This window comes from Alligator mississippiensis, chromosome 1 (genome assembly GCF_030867095.1).
Source record: "Alligator mississippiensis isolate rAllMis1 chromosome 1, rAllMis1, whole genome shotgun sequence".
Lineage (NCBI taxonomy): Eukaryota > Metazoa > Chordata > Crocodylia > Alligatoridae > Alligator > Alligator mississippiensis.
Genome location: NC_081824.1, coordinates 314809598 through 314827314, shown reverse-complemented (window position 1 = coordinate 314827314; position 17717 = coordinate 314809598).

Sequence of the window (17717 nt, the reverse complement as noted above, 5' to 3'; positions counted from 1 at the left end):
CTAGGTTAGCACCCAGGGGAGCCTGGAGCTCCCCCTGGCTGCTGCAGGGGGCCAGAGCAAGGCAGGAGCATCCCTGTACCAGGCTACTCCCATGGGAAGAAAATCTGCTTTCAATAAGGAACATGTGTAGACAAGTTCCCAGGGAAGGCTTACCGAACAGACGTATTCAAGGGGAAGGCTTACTGCACAGTACTTTACTGTGTAGTAAGCCTAATGTGAATTAATAGCACATGTAGACATGCCCTCTGAGAATTAAAATATAGGACAGTGCTCCTCTGGTGTCAAAGCATGTTGTTACATGTTACCCTTAGGCTATACTAAGTGCTGTGGAAGGATGAGCAGTGTTAATGTTAGAACAAGCTTAGAGTAGTCATATTTTAAGGCTTAATGCCATCCTTGTCCTGCACAGCTGTGACTTGTCACTAGAGGGTAAAAAGGGGCATGACTAGGAGCCACATCCTTTTACTTGTGCAGGGCAGCAGACAGCTGCTGGGTGACAATTTCATCACTGTTGCTGTTGTCATCGTTGCATTATCCTGGGCCCTTGAAAAGCGCAGTGCATGATGTGGTAAGGAGTGACGGCATGTTTATTTTTGAGGATCTAGGCCATCTCCTCAGGGTAGGGGTCCTCACTGCACCTACACTTCGATGGTGCCTCTGCCCCATACATACTGTGACTTCAGGGACTTAATTCTGAAATGGAACTGCAGCCAGACCTGATGGTGCCCCCAAGCCACCATCTGAGCTGCAATCTGCTCACAGAATGCCTGGTTCTGCCTGTTGCCCTTCATGCCCTTAGCATTGGTGGTAAGTCATCCACAGGGGACATGCTTTGGCTCATTCTCTGCCTCTGCTTGGCAAAGGTAGGTAGGTAATAGTTGGCTTGCATTGCTTCCACTGCTGGCTGTTTACATTGATTGCATGGGATCAACCCCTTGGAGGTTGGAGGGGAAGTTGCCTTGGTGCTAGTACCAAGCCCCAACTTGGAGTAGAGTTCAGGGGGTAGAAAGTTTGTCCACAGAGACCAGGGGGGAGGGGAGGGGAGACAGTGCATCCTGGGATGATGGAGGATGGAAATTTAGTCATTTTTCCTCCACAGAGTGATCACATGTTACTGTAGCACAAGGTGGGTAATACAGCTCAAAGATAAACCTTACCCAAGTGGTATCACTTTAAGAAGCCTAGAGGATGCTTAGCACTAGTTTGCATGTTTTAATGTGTGGGAAATACTGTATTAAAAGCTCTTAGTATAGCCTGAGTGTAATTTGTGTAGCAGGCTCACCTTTCAGATTTTGGGTTGAGTCCCAGACTTGAGATCCTACTGTTTTGATTGGTGGAGCCCATCTACCAATCAGGAGCCAGCAAGAGAAATAAAGTCATGCCCCTTTCCTGAGTGGGGGGGGGAGGGGGGGAGAAGAGCTCCCCTGGACCTGGTTGAAGACTGTAAACTGTCAGGTCCAGAAGACTTCAGGGGCAGAGCCCTGGAGCAAATAAAAGGAGCTGTGTGCCCAACACAAGGGGCAGATGCAGTGAAGGACTCAAGAAATTGGAGCTAAGGAAAGCTGGGGAGCTCTCCCCCAGTGGGCAATAGGCCCAAGGCTCCTGAAGCTGCCACTGGAGGAACAGCTTTGGGAGTGGTGTGAGACCACTCGGGCTGTTGATGGCATACAGGGATGGTGCGTGGAGACCCGGCCCTGGGAGCAGTGTGAGACTGCTTGGGCCCATCACGCTACATGGTTTGGTGCACGGAGCCCAGGCTTTGGGAGCCACAAGTGGTGGGTTGAGCCTGCAACCCCAGCAGGGCCTTGGGGGCTGCAGTGAGGTGGCTCAGGCCCCATCTCCCAGCAAGCAGCCAGGTCCCATGGTGTGCAGGGTGGTGCACGGACCCAAGACTTGGGAGCTAGGGAGCAGCAGAGGCTGCTTGGGTTAGCCACAGTAGTATATGGCTCTCCGCCCTTCAATGCAAATGTGACAGGTGGGCGGGACCGGAAGTCCCGCCCCCTTCGCTCCACCCCTTTCCCCTTTTATGGTGTGTGACATCATCAGCCACACCCCCTGACCCCGGTCACGTGGTGCATGACATCAGCAACTCCACCCCTAACCCCGGTCACATGGTGCGTGACATCAGCAACTCCGCCCCTGACCCCAAACACGTGGTGTGTGACACCAACACCACATGGTTCATGACATCAGAAGGACAACCCAGGCAGACCCTCAAAGCCCAACCCCTCATGCTGCAAGATCTGCCCTAGATCACATGGTGCTGTTATGGCCTATCAGGTCCCTGACCACTAAACAGAAGTTGAGAATTTGGAAGATGGTGTCTTTGTGCTGTGGTTTAAATTTGTCCACAAGTGTTTGAATGCACCACACGGGTGTTAGCGTGGGGGTAAGTGTAGGGGGAACGGTCAACAGACATGTCTACACAGGAGGCTATGTTAAAGGAAGTTTATTACTCTCCTGGTGAAGCTGGTAGTTTTGGTGGGGTGAACGCGTTTTTTGAAGCTACCAAAAGGCAGAATAAGTTTCTGAACAGAAGTGGGGTGGCTGCCTGGCTTTCAGACCAGGATGCTTATACCCTGCACAAACTGGCAAGAAGACATTTTAAAAGAAACAAGACTGTTGTTTCAGATATTGATGCACAATGGCAGGCAGATTTGGTGGATATGCAGCAGTTTTCTAAACACAACAGAGGGGTTAAGTTCATCTTAACAGTGATAGACATATTATCAAAGTATGCGTGGGCCGTGGGTCTAAAAGACAAGTCAGGTGGTGAAATAGCTCGAGCCTTTAAAACCATTTTTACAGAGGGCCGTGTACCTCAAAAATTACAGACTGATCAGGGAAAAGAATTTTTAAGTTTTTAAGTAAGCTGTTAAAACAGTATAATGTTCACCATTTTGTGACAAATAGTGAAGTGAAAGCGGCGGTGGTAGAGAGGTTTAACAGAACATTAAAATCAAAGATGTGGAGGTATTTTACAGCCCGCAACACCTTTCGCTACATTGATGTGTTACCAGAGTTTATAAAGAGCTACAACCACAGTTTTCACAGAACTATTCGCACCAGGCCTGTTGACGCGAACTTCTCAAACTCTCCACGGGTGTGGAAAGTCGTGTACGGGGACTATTTCAAAATAAAACCAGCAGCACCTGTGTTTAGAAAAGGAGACCACGTGAGGGTGTCTAGAGCCAAAGGGCGGTTTGAAAAAGGTTATGAACAAACATTCACCAATGAGATTTTCATAGTGGATGAAGTCCTTAGACGTGTGCAGACATCTGTATACCACCTAGAAGATTACGAAGATGAACCTATTGAGGGTTCTTTCTACCCTGAAGAACTACAAAAAGTGAATCCCAAACAGGACAGAGTTTACAGGGTTGAAAAAGTTCTAGCAACGAAAGGAAAAGGAAGAAAGAAGCAGTTGTTGGTAAAATGGTTGGGGTGGCCATCTAAATTTAACAGTTGGGTGGAAGTCTCCCAAGTTTGTAACATATAGGGGTACCTCAGTCAAAAGGTCGAGATGTGTGATGGTGACTTTTACATTACTTTACCCAGCAACGCTTGCTCCAGCATTTTTCCGCAGAACACCAGCTCAAACTTTACCATACAACTGGTTAAACCTCTGGATCTGTTGGGGAACTGGGAGATAGGGTTAGCAGAAATACAATACCCACACAGCTAGAACAACATCAACGAAGACACCCCTTTCAAAATTATTTCTGGGACTAAAAAATGGGGGTACAGCCTGCCTCGGCGGTATTATACATCCATCACAGAGTTACTGGATCTTATAAACAATACAATCACCAACAACCCTACTCCGCCCAAATTAGTTATGCACTATGACCAAACGTTCGGGAAAGTGAGACTTAAAGCCAAAGATAACTCTTATGGTTTTTATACGCATGGTGAGCTAGCCTATATTTTGGGAATGCTACCCAGAGTCTCTGTTAAAAAACCACCCTTCCCAGCTGATATTACCGGAGGATTTAATTCGCTGTATGTCTACACAGACATTGTGGAACATCAGCTTGTCGGGGAGTTTTTGGTACCTTTGCTACGTTGTGTCCCGGTCCGTGGAAGCAACAACAAGTTTGTCACCATCACGTATGACAACCCGCATTATGTCCCCATCAGTCAATGTTACATCGACACAATCAGCATTGAAATAAAGACGGATCAGAACAAACACGTCTCATTTCGCTTTGGTAAGGTGATCGTTAAGCTTCACCTACGCCCCCGGAAGACTTTGAGATTTTAAAATAAGTAAAAGTACAATGGTAATGGTAAAAAACTATGGGGACCCTAATTTGTACAGAAATTATTACAAAGCCCAGGCTGGGTATGGCCTTCCCGGATATCATGGGGTACCCGTGATGTATGGGGCTGGTGTGGGAGGTATATTTCGCAGCCTCTTTAGAAAAGCTGTTCCACTTTTGAGAAGGGGTCTGGAGATTATTAAACCCCACGGTAAAAATGTGGCACAAAACATAGCCAAAGATGTGATCGGTCATGTCTCCTGAGCTGTCCTAGATAAAGTGGTCAAGCCGGCAAAGCAGGAGGGGTCTGGTCTCATGTATATTCAAAGAAAGAGCCTTAAAAGAAAGAGAGACGTACCGGACTCTGGACGTGCAGGACCTCCACGACCCTTTAAAAAGAAGAGGGTAAGTCGACGGGGAAGCCAGACACAAAAAACCAAGAAGCAGCCTGGGAAAAAGAAGGGGCGCTCTCCTGGAGGAAACAGAAATATATTTTAACCGCCATGGCCTTTGTTCACTGTGGGTCTGAAGAATGTGCCAAATCCGAACTGGATGTGTTTCAAATAGCCCCAATGCAGACCTGCATTGAGAAAAGCCTGTATGTTGAGATCCCCCCCACTCTCGGCTATTACCGAGTCCAGCCCCCTTGACTTTTTATTAGCTAGGAATGGTGAAGATTACATGGATTTGAACAACACGCTGCTGTACCTTTGCTGCAAGATTGTAAAAGGTGATGGAACGGATCTTGATGCCGGGGCTGCAGTGGGTCTGGTGAATTACCCACTAGCTTCTGTCTTCAGTCAGCTGGATGTCACTCTGGGAGACCGTCTCATAAGCCAGAGCAACAACTGTTACCCTTACCGAGCCTTCATCGAATCAGTTCTCAACTACAGCGATGACACCCTCGCCACCCAATTTTCTGCCGGCCTGTTTTACAAAGATACCCCCGGGCATCATGAATCGGTTGCAAGGGATGGCCATAATCAGGGTTTTCGAAGATGGGCAAATATGACAGACTGGAGCAAAAAGATAGAGCTGCTTGGTCATCTCCACAGCGATTTGTTTTTTCAAGAAAAACTGTTGCTGAACGGCGTGGATGTGAAAATTAAGCTGACACGTAGCAAAGATGCCTTCTGCTTGATGGGCAATGTAGCAGCTGGCCAATGTAAACTAAAAATAACATCTGCCTCACTTTTTGTGAAAAAAGTGAAGGTAGCTCCGGGTGTCCGATTGGGCCACGCAGAGGCCTTGCTTACGGCCAACGCTAAATACCCCGTAGACCGCGTGGGTATGAAAGTGTTTAGCATTCCTGCCGGCAGCCGAGTCAGCAACCAGGAGAATCTGTTTCTGGGACAGTTACCCAAACTCATCGTCATCGGGTTCGTGGATAATGATGCCTTTAGTGGGAATTATGCTAAGAACCCCTTTAATTTTAAACATTACAATATTAATTTTGTGGCCCTCTACGTTGATGGAGATCAAACCCCAACAAAAGCCCTACAACCAGATTTTGAAATCGCGGCTCACAAATATCACAGAATCTGTGTCGTGGTACAGACACCATTCTTGCAAGCTGTCTAACAGCGAGTACAACTCTAAGCGTGCATAAGCGGTGGTGAAACAGGCTATGAAGATGTTTGTGTTACCAGAGACCGTGTAACGCTCTTTGGCGTGTTTCCAAGACACGCAGGCTGCCTCATCATCAATAAAGTCGCAAGATGAAATTTCATAGGCGGGAGAAAAGAGGTAGCCAAAGAGTTCTTCGGGGTCTCTAACGATACTGGTGTTGGGCAAGTTGGTTCTCTGACCGAATTTACCCCACAAAGAATTTAGAAACAATTTTGCTATTTGGCGCTTGGCAGGATTGGGTTTGATGTGCTCAGGGCGTAAGGTCACGCCTTCTTTTTGCAACAATTGGTCACATATCTCTCTTGTTTTTCTAGGTCAGTACACCAGGCGGGGTAGCCCGAGGCTTCCTGCTTCTGACGGAGGTGCATTTTTATGTACTCTGAAAAAAGGGTGCTAGACTTCTCAGCAAAATGCCAAACTTCATAGATTTGAGCTACTCTGTACCCCTTGGCGATAGCTTTATTCAATTCTGGTGTGCACCATGTGCCCAGGAGGGCCCTCTCTTCATCTGTGTGGTCACACTTTTGCTGTCTTGTTTCTGCGCAGAGGCGGCACAGCGTGAACATAAGTTTCCCATTCATCCTAGTGGGTAGCACAGGGAAAAAAAGACTTCGCGGTGGGTACAGTCTCACCCTGGCTATTCCAAAATAGCTCGACAGGGGTTGGAAATTGTCATGAATGATTTCAGGGTGTCCGATTGGGTATTCCTTCGTTTTGTTTATAAAGGGGTAAAGACTGGTAAAATCGTAATAGTGTATTTGTTCGCCAGGTTTAGTTTGGTAATATAGACAGATGGCATTAGTTCTGCCCCCAAAAAGAGCATCCCTAGGCACCAGTGGAGAAGGCAGCAGGGTTCTGCTTAAAAAATCTGCCAGCTCCCCATCCGTTTCTAACAGAGCCCTCCACTCGTGCTCCCACATGGTCCTAACGGTAAACCCTTCTCTCTTGAGATAATCGGTCTTGTGCAATGCCTAATAATTCAGAAACCCGAAGGTCGTCCCTGTCAAAAGGTTCTGGTCTTTCTCATTGTAGCAAGTGACACAGCCTTGGAAAAAGCATCCATTAAATTCAAACGCCGTAGGTTCCCCACCAATGTTGGCATAACCGTCTAAAAAATAGGGACCTACATGAAATTCCCCACCCTGTAAGGCATGGTGAATTTGAATATTTTCTTTCTCCAATATGTACATTAGCCACTGAATAGATGGGGTTGAAAACCTCTTTTTCTGCCTGTGATAGTTGTCGGGGGGGAGAAGCGCTATGGTCTGTGGTTCCAAAAACATAAAGCTGTACATGGCCATACAGACGGAGGCCAGTGTGATGTATTGAAAAGGATCTATGCAGCGTACTACATTTTGGAGTTCACCATCTACTTTCACTCGGTCTACCCGCCGTGTCATTTTCATAATCTCATCCCTGTAGAGACAACAGGCCTCTTTCAAAATTTTTACATCCTGCTGGCAATAATAGGCCAGCTCCTTCTGCATGTCAAAGGTCTTATCGCGGTTATTCTGATACCATTCTAAAAACTGTCCTTTCTCACTGGACATCATATTTTCAATGTCGTAGTACTCCATCTTTGGGAGAGGTCCCACATAGTTTTGGTTTTCTGCCCTGTTAAAAAAATGTGGGAAATAACCTTTGCATCCTTCAAATCCCATTGCCTGTGGAAGTCTGCTAAGTTTCATAGGCAAAAAGTTTAAAGAATCTATGAAACGGATGCCTAGCCTGGTCACTTCAATGCACATGAGTTTACCACCCTGAGTGATTAGTTTCACACCCATTTTTTCCTTCAATAACTGGCTGACAACGAAGTAACCGTCGTAGCCTTTGGCGTTGTGAGCTATGAAGGTGTAGTTCTCGAACTTTTTATCCATAAAAACCTTAATAAAATCAGACAGACACTCTTCACCCTTAAACTCCCAAGTGCTTTCTGGCTTTTTGGGCTTAGCTTTACAAACCCTTTTGGGGTTTTTGCCTGCGTCTTTCTGAGGTTTTTTTTTCCCCTGTCTTTAGCTCCATTGCAAAAATATAGTTGGGCACATGCATACCCGTCTCCTGCACACATTCAAAAACATAAAAAATGTAACCCTCACCTTCTTCAGGCTCTTTAATCTGGCGCATAAAGCACCAGTGTTTGTTAACATCCGTGATTTTCCCATAACACTGTTTGCACTGTCGCCCTTTGCACTCGTGCTTTTTGTCCACATAAGATTTACACTCATCGCACAGAGTTTTAGTCAGACATTCAATCCTATTTTCAGAGGCCAGGGCCACGTGCTTTTCTAAGCACTCTTTGGAACGACAGAACAGTTTACAGTTAGGGCACCGCTGTGTCCTACCCACGTTTTCAGAGCAGTTTGGGCTCAGGCAAAGACGACATCGGAACCTGCACGTGTGGCTATGGCTGTACAACGTCTGACAAAGATCACAATAATTTCTCATGCCAAACACATTTCTCACATCTAAAACACCATAATAATGTTCACCATGTAGCGGAAGAGAACAGGTGTCGGGGTATCTGGGCGTGTCCTGTGTTTTAAATAAACTCCACCCAGTTTTTTCCTTATGCATCACTATGTGAATGTTAACCTGCTCAAGGTCTTCAAACAAAGGTACTTGATGGAGCATAGCCTTTTGATATATAGACAGTCCTAATTTCCTATGTAGTTCTTTGGCACCATCTAGCAGTTCGACATCTCTGGCCCCTCTACGTTTTGTAACAGCCAATAGACTGCCTGCAAAGCACAGGTTAGTATCATAGGTATTCAAGTCTATTAAATACTTCCTCTTTTTAGTAATGATCTGGGAATAGGGGATAGAGCTTATAACTCTACGGCTCCCACCTCCCCGGCCTTTCACAACAATCACAACCAGCCGAAATGTTGAATCGAGCAATATTTCTCTCTGGCTTTGTACCAGCTTACTGAGCCACTCTAAAAACAGCTCAGGGGTCATCTTGTTTAAATTAATAGCTCGAGAGTATAAGCAGTTTGACAAACTATCTGCCTGAATACGTAACTGGGCATAATCGTTGCCTGTGAATCTCTGGCGGAGTTCTGCCATAATTTCTTCCACCCCATGGGTTATGGCTTCGTATGTCACGTGTAACAGCACACGCTCCAGATTCACAAAACGGAACTCCTCAGTGTACCTCATGCCTCCAAACCTGGCTACAGACCACTCTTGCCTTCTCACCCGCACCTTATGTACATCCGGTAAAACATCCTCTGATGACTCAGGAGACCGGGGGGCGCTTAAGAGGTCCTCTAAACTGTCTTCTACAACAGATTCGTTATTCCAACCCTCTGACCCCTCAGGTCTCGGTGATGGGGAAGGTCTGGGAACATTTGAGGGACCCTCTAAGGGGCTTCCTAAACCATAGTCACCATCTCCCCTCTCTGGCTCTGTGGGTTCTGGTGAAAGGTCTGATCTGGGTGTCTGGGGTACATTTGAGGGACCCTCTGAAGGGGTTCCTAAACCATGTTCTCCATCCCCTCTCTCTGGCTCCGGGGGTTCTGGTGAAGGGTCAGGACTGATAGGAGGAGAAGTGTTTGAGGGATCCCTAGGGGATCTTTTTTTTTTTTTCCCCTCAAACGGTGTTTAGCCTTCCCTACGCTCTTCTTTAACCAGGCCCTTACTTTTTTCCCCGCAAGCCACTTGCTGGTTGGCCAACCATTTTTACCCCCATGTTTACCATGACTCCCCCTCTTATGATACAGACTATGCCTGCTGTCCGAATTACACAGACTACCTCCTCTCTGAGTAAAATTTACCCTTTTGCGCTGGTAGTAATCATGATCTTTCAAAGCTCTCTGCACACTCTTTCTGAGATGTATACACCTGCGTGTACCACTCCAAATCCCGTTCTTTTTTTCACAATAATCATGATCTTTCAAAGGGCTCTGCACACTCTTTCTGAGACGTATACGCCTGTGTGTACCACTCCAAACCCCCTTCTTTTTTTCACAATAATTATGATCTTTCAAAAAAGGAGAAAGACTCTCCTCTTTTTGTAAATTGTGCAAGCAATCAGTCCTGGGTTTCTTATTCACAGGGTTCAGATCACCTGTTTTGGGGGTGTGAATCCTAGTCTTTTTACATGTGAGTTTCTCAGAGGTATGTGGCTTGTTTTCCTCCGAGGAATCGTACCCTTCTGTTCTGTCCCATCCGTCTTCTGATCCTTGGGTGTTATGATCTGCAGGCTGTGCTTTTAGAGGTCTCTGCCCAGGTCCCTGCTCTTCTTTGGGTGTGGTGCGTGTGATCACTTAGGAAATATAAAATTTATATCTCAGCATTGAGAATTCACTTTCCTCACACACTGTAAATTTAAAATTTGCTTAACCCCTACACACAGATTCTCCTCCCACAGGAAACACACAGTTTCAGAAAAATTACCTTTTACTACTGGGTAAAAACATGACTGTATGTGCTTGTTCTGCTTTTCTATTTTAGAAGAAGAGGCTCTGTTTGAAAACAAACAGTTGTTATAACTTAGTGTGATTATAGCAACACTGCCACAAATAACCCAATCCTTTTAAAATAATTTTTACCTTATTGTGGTAAAATGGCCTGGGGCTTCCCCACCTGATAAGCTCTCTGTAATATAAATGAAATGATACAATAAGTAAGTCCTGTGTATTAAAAATTAAATAATAGATTAAGGAAAATAGTGCATGTATAAAGTAAAATATAACTGTATTAAAATAGTCAGCACTAAAAGACAACCCACCCCCTTTAGTCTTAAAAAATGTGGTGATCTGGACACACCAGGCCTCTTTTTTATCTTTATAACACACACCCCATCACCCCTATACCATAACACAATCTGTGAGAATATATCTTTTTAAATTCAGTCTTTATTTCCGTTAAAAACTTTTAAAATATTTTATTAGTTTATTTTGTTAATCCTTCTAAGAAGTGTTTCTTATCATATCCAGTGACCATTATGCATTGTCGACCGGAAAATAGTGTATGTATAAAGTAAAATATAACTGTATTAAAATAGTCAGCACTAAAAGACACCTCCACTCCCTTTTAGTCTTAAAATATGTGGCGATCTGGACACACCAGACCGCTTGTTTTTTTATCTTTATGATACACACCCCCGCCACCCCTATACCATACACAATCTGTGAGAATATATATTTTTAAATTCAGTCTTTATTTCCCTTAAAAACTTTTATAATATTTATTAGTTTATTTTGTTAAACTTTCTTCTAAGAAGTGTTTCTTATCATATCCAGTGACCATTATGCCTTGTCGGCCTTATCTTTACAGCAGGCCTTTTGGTAAGAGATAACTTATGGTCGTCATTTTTTTTTTTTGAGGTCTGTTTTATCTTTATAACAAGACCCCCACCCCACCCCACCCATACCATACAAAAGCTGTGAGAATATATGTTTTTAAATTCAGTCTTTATTTCCATTAAAACTTTTACAATATTTTACTAGTTTATTTTGTTACCCCTTCTCCTAAGGAGGATTTTTATCATTTCTAATGACCATTAAGTCTCATTGTTTTATTTTTACAAAAAAACCCTATATGTATGTGATTAGATATCCAAGACACTAAAGCAAATGCTAAAATACATTAGATGTAGAAAACTGTTGTTGTGTTTTACAGCCTCACATTCCCCAGTCTCCCACCCAGAACAGCAACAGAGGTACGCCCCAAACTCGTTTTGCTAATCCCTTCTCTTAAGCAGGGTTTTATAATCTCTAGCACCAATTAAGCGTTCAATATGGGGTATGAGTGTTTCATCTTCCTCAGTGATCAAATCATGAAGGGCAGCCTTAGGATCTTCTGCAGAATACACAGTATTTAGAAGCTGTCTAACCTGAATTAAGTGTTTCTCAGTAATTCTGAGACTGTTCCTGGCAAACCCTATGATTATAACAGCACTGAAAATGCTATCAAGACATATTTCCTGGCAAAGATCCTGAATTATTTTATTTATGTCTTCATCTAACCAAGTAATACATTCGTGGGCTTCTTGACCCCCTAAGTCAAATGTGCACCCCCAGCATAGGTCAAAAAGTCTCTGCCTCAAGCAGTATTTCATTATGCCATAAAAGGAAAAGCGAACAAGAGACTTCATGAAAACTTTACGTTCACGTGATGTAAGAGCTTGTGTAGATTCGATGCCGAGCTCACTTCTTAACTCTTCAGCCTCATCAGGTCTTTGTTCTCTGCAGAAGCATACACTTCCTTCTGGTGTACTGGTGAGGAGGTTTTCTGGTGTCATTAAAAAGGCTTCATCTAGCTGCAAAGGAATTCAAATAAAGGACTAAGTTAGCTACTTCCAAACACACATGTGCCATGAAGTGAACCCCACCACTACCGTCACAACCCAAAGACCCCCACATTCATGCTCCAAGTCTCTTACCGGTCTCTCCTCTGCAGTGACCTCTACTTCGCACGCAGGCTCAGGCACAAAGATACCATCTTCCAAAGTCTCAACATCTGCTTCGAGGTCCTGGGTCTCCTCCAATTGCCTGTTCACAGGCTCTTCACCAACAGGGTCAGGCGTCTCAAAGAGTCTTTGGGCAAGGAGTCGGGTGTCCTCCTCAAAACTATTTCTACGGTAACGCTTTCTATAAGGCCGTCTTGGTGGTGTAGTGAGTGGGCCTACAGGCGTTGTGAAAGAATCCATATCTGTCCTTGCTTGCCTTAGCACGGTCTCAGATAAACAGAGGGGTCGTTTGGGAAAGCAGATAGACCTAGTGGGTTTGCCGCCTAAACCCCACCCCCCCATTGTACTCATTCCAATTGGTTCAGGATTGTTCTTGGGAGGTCTGAGGCCTCTGAAACCCCTGCCAATTGGTTGGGGGTGTTGGGGCGGGTTGTTAGAGGGGTCACATCACCACCCTACTACCCCATAGGCCACGCCTGTGCTCCGGCGTAGGGGGGTTAGAGTGGTCAGGGACCTGATAGGCCATAACAGCACCATGTGATCTAGGGCGAATCTTGCAGCATGATGGGTTGGGCTTTGAGGGTCTGCCTGGGTTGTCCTTCTGATGTCATGAACCATGTGGTGTTGGTGTCACACACCACGTGTTTGGGGTCAGGGGCGGAGTTGCTGATGTCACGCACCATGTGATTGGGGTCAGGGGCGGAGTTGCTGATGTCACGCACCATGTGACCAGGGTCAGGGGCGGAGTTGCTGATGTCACGCACCATGTGACCGGGGTCAGGGGTGGAGTTGCTGATGTCATGCACCACGTGACCGGGGTCAGGGGCGGAGTTGCTGATGTCATACACCACGTGACCGGGGTCAGGGGGTGTGGCTGATGACATCACACACCATAAAAGGGGAAAGGGGTGGGGCAAAGGGGGCAGGACTTCCGGTCCCGCCCACCTGTCACATTTGCATTGAAGGGTGGAGAGCCATATACTACTAGCCACCCAGCATGAGGATAGCCAGCCAGAGCCTGAAGGGCCCAGCCTGTGCTAAAGGAGCCCTCAGTGCTGAAGCGCGAGCACAGGGAAATAGTAGTGCTGCAGCACCCAGAAGCCAGCAGCAGTGATTCGGCAGCTGAGAGGAGCTGAGCCTTCAGTGCCCAGAGTGGGATACAGGGCAGGGAGGAGCCCAGCGGTGTGGGAGAGGCCTGGAGAGGCACTCTAGCTGAGGAGACCCCATCAAGCTGCACCCTGACCACTGCCACCTGAGGGAGTGTGAGTCATTGAGCCCATGGGTCCCACAGGGGAATGACTTTGGGGTGGGCAAACCCAGAGAAGGGGCTGGGCGAGCAGCCCCCCCCACCTAGTCAAGGCCCTAAGGGGAGGGGCCCCTGGTGCTTCCTAGACACCCCCCACAAGGGACCCCATTGGAAGAAAGACTATCTCTTGCCATGGGTCAGGGACTATATTAAGGAAATAGATGTTATTAAGATTGTTCATGTTTGTGCCTTATATTTTGTGATTGAAAAGTTGTATTGTGATGTTGTAAATGGTGTTATTTAGGGTTTGACCTTGATTATTGGTTAATGTTCACTGTGTAAGTATATGTATATGATATTTAGCTTTATGTTTATGCATATTATAACTCAATAAATTGTATATAATCAAGAACTTTGGGTTTGGGCTAACTCTATAGAGGAAAGAGGGATCTGCTCAAAATTCTGGCATACCTCTCACAGCACCTCCAGCCTACTGAGAATAGGGCACACCCTTGGGGGTACCCGGGTTACATTTGTAAAAACACCCTTACATCTAATCCTTACACAGCTAATCGCAGGTTTTGCCAGGACTTGCACTCTCAGAATATGTGCTTGTACAGAAGCATGTACCTGTGTGGCCAGAATATAGCCTCAGTAGCTATGTGGACATCTACACTGAACATAGAGGAAGATCTCAAATTATGTATAAATGCTGAAACTGCCAGTTATGTAGCAGGAAAACTGCCATTTGGGTGTGTACAGTGAAATAGGTTTCTGCCCTATGACCACAGGAGTACTTCAAAATTTTGCCATAAAACTTATATAGTTGTATATTTTAGGTACATTGTACAAATCTTTAAGTTTATTAAAAATACATTAGATAGCACAGAATCATAGCATTTGAAGATATTTCAGTGGTCTTCTAGTATAAGGCCCTGCATAGATGCGATTTGCATTCCTATCCAACCTCTTCCTGAATGCCTCCAATGAAAGTTTCTGTAACTCCCCTAGGCAGCTTGTTGCGTTATCCTACCATTCTTTCAGTTAGGAAGCTTTTTCTGATATTTGATCTAAGTTTGCTTTGCTGTTATTTATATACATTGTCTTGTGTTATTTCTGTGGTAAGGAAAAGGTTTCTCCATCTTATGGCAGCATTTCCAACATTTGAAACAGCTATTATATCCCTCAGTCTTATTTTCTTCTAATAGCCATACCCACACACTTTATTTAATTTTTCCTCACACAGCTTGCACTCCAATCCCTTTATCATTCTTGTCTCTAGATCTTTTCTGTTTTCTCTAAATCTTTCTTATACTATCTCTAAAGTTGGACACAGTACTCCAGTCAAGGCCCAATCAGCATCAACTAGAGTAGGGGTGACCAACTTGTGAACCTGTGGCACGCATGCCACAAGTGGCATCAGGGTATCAGGGTTTCCAACTGTCTGTAAATTTATGGACACACCATAGGCTAAAGACAGCTGTCTGTAAAATCTGTAAAAAAAAAAAAAAAAAAAAAAAAAAAAAAAAAAAAAAAATCTGTAAAAGAAACACTATGCAACTGGAGCTTGATTGAAGTTGGAAGCAGCTTTAAACAGTGCTGAAGTTGAACGTCTTGAAGCTGGTAGCAGAGCAGAGCAGTGCCATCTGGTGTCTGAGTGGGAGTGCAGCACCCTACACAGAACACTTGTCAAACCCTTGTGGCTCACAGAGTCTCCACTGCTCCCTCCCCACCCCAGCCATGTGTTGCTGCTGCACCCTGTCTACCTGTAACAGTGTTTCCCTTGCAGGTGGCAGACATAATCCTTGTTTGGGGATCTGTGCCAGAATGGGGATAGCAGAACCTGTGGTGCTAAGATATGGGGGTAGGCTGGAGGGAGGCAGCAAGGTGCAGGGTATATTCAGAGGTTTAAGAGTGTGGGGGTGAGTAGGAGACCCCTGGGGTGGGGACAACAGGGCATAAAACCACTTTTGCAGTCAATCAAGGTTGCCAACTCAAGAATTTTTTTAATACTGACAATTTGCAAACTTTTTTACTGAGAACCAAATTTTTTTACTTTGGTTGATGTTAAATTCCTAAATTTCAACCCAGTCCTTGCCCAAGGTCTGGCGGAAGGGTTACACCTACATTATGTAAAACATATGTCGGTAAAAACATATACCAGTAAAAGTTTGGTTGCCAGTAAAAATTCGAGAGATTGTCGGTAAATTTTGACTTTGTTTGGCAAACCTGAGTGTCACATGCAGTCTGCGAATGGGAAGGGAACAGGCAGCACAGTGGCAAATGGGGTAGGAAGCAGAAAGCAGAGCCGCAGATTGAGCAGAGGAAGGGGACCAGAGTAGCAATCAGAGAGGCTATGGGGCTAATTTGTGTCACACCTGCCAAAAAGTTGGAGTGATAGTAGCTGTTTCCTGCATGACTACATCTGATGCCTGTGCAACGCCACTTGACATCTCCTGCCAGTTGGACACTGGGCCATTAATATTATTGCAGTTATTTAGCAAATAATACGTCCACAAGTTATTCTATCTATCCTGCCTATCTTCATGAGAATGTCACATAGCACTGTCAAAAGCCTTACAAATGTTCAAGTATATTACATTCACTGCATTCCCTTTAATCAGCAAAACAATTAACCCTATCAATAAAAGAAATCATCTTGGTCTGACCTGATTTGTTCTTAACAAATCTATGTTGGCTGGTAGTGATTACCCATTTATCCTCTGAATTTTTACAAATTTAAATATATTTGTGAATAACTTTTTCCCCTCTTGGTATGATCCTGCTATATATTAAAATCTTTGTATAGAATTATGTATTTTTTGCATAATATTCACTCTAGAAAGAGTTCGTGCAAGGCCTTCCAAAATAAGAAAGGAATATGGAGTGGCAAGACTGCCCTAAAAAAAGGACCTGGATACATTCTGTGATATTCTGAGGGCTGGTTAATATTAGTACACATTTTTATAGATGTGAAAATTTATATATAAAAGCCTGGCATTACTGTTCTTTATAATGAAATCATTGAAATATTCCTTTTTTTAAGAGATGAACAATCAAATGGATGGAGTAAGCCCTCTACCTTATGAAGTTTAAGGAAATGTGATGTTAAATTAAGATCTAAACTTAGCCTCTCTTTCTAGTGGACTAAATTGGAATAACCACTACACCTAAGGAATTTTGAATTCAGTCTGATCTTGTAATTTAGGACCCATGTCTAATCTCATGAGCCACTTGGTAAATTGCCTCCTTTCCCTGCACATATCCATGATCTCTTTAAAAGAATAGGATAGTCTAGTGTTAATCTTACAGAGTAATATTGTGCTTTATTATGAAGATATAATAAAGCTCCTTTGGCATCATACCTTCTAATGCATTAGACCAGATAGTCAAATATCCAGGCCATATCTGGCCTGCAGAGACACTTTATCTGGCCCCCTGAGCTAGTAGCTGGGCCAGGGAATTTAACAGCGCGACTACTGGCTGTGAGGCATTTTGCAGAAACTGGGGCCTCATGATTCTGTTGGACATGGCCCTCAGTGGCAGGGGCTTTGTGGACACTGCTGGCCTCATCATTGCTGCCTCTGCTGCCACCACTGCCCCCTCCATGGCCTCTGTTTCCTCTGCTGCTGCTGCTTCCATCACAGTCACTGCTACCAGTTGCCCCACAGATCTGTCATGTGAGCAGCTCTGCGGTTTGGATCCAGTCTAGGGCACAGGGTGTGTTTGACACTGCTGCATTAGATAGACAGCGGTTCCTCAGAATACATTTTTTGTTGTACTTTATTACTTCAAAATTGATAAATAGATCCTCTATTTTTGACAAAGCCCTATTTTTCTTTGCTTTCCAACACCCATCATTCACTGTATGACCCATATGTTTATATCCTGCACTGGCAGTCTACATTGTAACACTTCTTTAGATCTACAGATTAACTTTGACAATGACATGATTTACTGTAACACCTTGAAAAAGATGTTATGAAAAATTATCTCAAAAGTCTGCACATACAGAAGTGACAAGAAAAACATAGATGCAAGTCATTTATATGCCACTTTTATGTGCCTATAACGATAGTAGATTGGATCCTATAAGTTTGCCCATTCAACACATTCTTTCAGCATGGTGAAGGCTGAATGGTTCAGGTACTATTAGATATTGATA